The 2218-nt window shown below is 40.5% G+C and overlaps 1 pseudogene; it reads right to left on the bottom strand.

Annotated features, from left to right (window-relative positions):
* Positions 1-291: 291 nt before the first annotated feature.
* LOC123942564 lies at positions 292-1229 on the bottom strand (annotated as a pseudogene).
* Between the last annotated feature and the right edge of the window lie 989 nt (positions 1230-2218).

The following is a 2218-nucleotide window of genomic DNA, read 5'->3' on the forward strand; positions in this document are numbered from 1 at the left end:
AGATTCTTTCTGTCTCTCCCTATACCCCTGCTACTCATGCTCTCTCTAGTTCAAATTAAATAATATATATATATGTATATATATGCATAATATCTGGTAACAAAAATCAGCATCCCAGGAAGTGTGTGAATCCATGAACTTGGATTTTGAGAGCTCATTTGCACAAAAGAATGAAGTAGGTAAATTCCCTTGAGATTTATCATGGACAATTTTAGATGATCCACGTAGGTCACAAATATCTTAATCACTCTGGCATGCAATGTTTTCCATATATGGGACTTCCCCACCCGGTCATCTGGAGTCCTGTCCCCTGCAAAGCACCTTCTTCATTGCCCCCATCACATCCTTGTTCCGCAGCGTATATATGACGGGATTGACCGTGGGGGTGACGATGGCATAGAACAGAGAAACAAACTTGCCCTGATCCTGGGAGTAGTTGTTGCTGGGCTGGAGGTAAGCATAGATGGCCGTGCCATAGAACAGTGAGACCACTGTGATGTGGGACCCACATGTGCCAAACGCTTTCCTCTGCCCTGCGGATGACTGTATTCTTAAGACCGCCCTGACAATCTGACCATAGGAGAAGATGATTATGTCACAGGTACGAGGAGAATGATCACACTGGCAAAGAACATCTCTGCCTCATAAACAGTGGTATCAACACAAGCAAGCTTGAGCAGTGCAGGGATCTCACAAAGGAAGTGGTCTATTTTATTTCTCCCACAAAGTGGTACAATGAAGATGAGCATTGTTTGCAATGAGAAATTGGCAAAACCAAAGAACCATGATGCACAAGCCATGAGGGCACAGAGACGCGGGTGCATGATCATCGTGTACTGCAGGGGCTTGCAGATGGCTGCACAGCGGTCAAACGCCATGACCCCTAACAGAATGCATTCCGTGCATCCCAACCCTAAGAAGACAAACAGTTGAACTGCACAGTCACCAAAGGAAATAGACTTGTCTTTTGTCCTGAGATGAACCAGGAGCTGTGGGACAGTGCTGGCTGTGTAACACAGTTCCAGAAAGCTTAGGTTGGAGATGAAAAAGTACATGGGAGTCTGAAGATGTGGGTCGAGGTGGGACAAGGCAATGATGGTGGTGTTTCCCAGCAGAGTGAACAGATAGAAGATCAGGAGGACCACAAAGAGGACTAGCTCCAGTTGAGGCCGGTTAGAGAACCCCAACAGGATAAACCCCGTGAAAGAACTGCCATTTTTCTGTTCCATCCTCTGTTAGCACATGTTTCCTGTCAGGATTTAGCAATTTAGCATTTAGCATTTACCATTTAGCAATTTTAAAAGAAACCTTAAAAAAAATGGTGCCCGGTGAGGTGGATCTCTCAATTTATAAAACAAGCCATGGAATACGAAAAGTCATTATTTCAATAAATGATTGAAATTGATATAATTTATTCCAGTTTAGTTCCACATTATCACAAAAAGTAAATTTTTAATATGTAATATAGGAAAAATGAAATAATGGACTTCGTGTTGGCGTCAGTCATAGGTATGAAAGGTCTTCTGGTCTGAACTCAATGGGACTTAAGGGACTGTACGTATGTACATACATTTTAGAGATAATAAGGATGAAGGAAATAGAGGGAGAGCAATCAGAAAGAATCAGAAGGAGATGCAGACAGAGGTAGAGACGTTATTGTAAAAATGTATCTTGTGTTTTACACAACTGAATATGTACACACCTCACCTGCAATAGAATATAATACAAAAGAAACTCAAAAATGTGTTCAGAGATAAGAATTTCGGGGCTAGAATGTACATATAAAAATAATTCAGTACAATAATTCAATTATATTCAAAATAATAGTAGTTCTGCATATAAACATTGTGTCAGAATTACCTCTCTAAGATACTATATTTATGAAAGCTACATGTTTGGAATTTGTGTTTCCTTAGAGGAGTAAAACAACTAAACACACAATCAGAGAGAACCTGAAAACACCACCATTTAATAGAGTGCTTAACGTGGCCTACAGATGCTTAAAATTACTGTATCAATTTTCAGGAACTCTGAACATACCTTGGTCATGCAGAGTCAGGTGGAATCAGAACCCTAAAATTCAGTGGCCACAACTTTCCTCTTCCTTCTGCACACTTTTGATTCACACATGGCCAACCAGAGCACATGAAATTCCTGAAAAAGGTTGGACTATTCACCATCCACATTCTAATTAGAATAAGCATTTTAAAAAGTTATC

Source organism: Meles meles, chromosome 5, assembly GCF_922984935.1.
Source record: "Meles meles chromosome 5, mMelMel3.1 paternal haplotype, whole genome shotgun sequence".
NCBI classification, from domain to species: Eukaryota; Metazoa; Chordata; class Mammalia; order Carnivora; family Mustelidae; genus Meles; species Meles meles.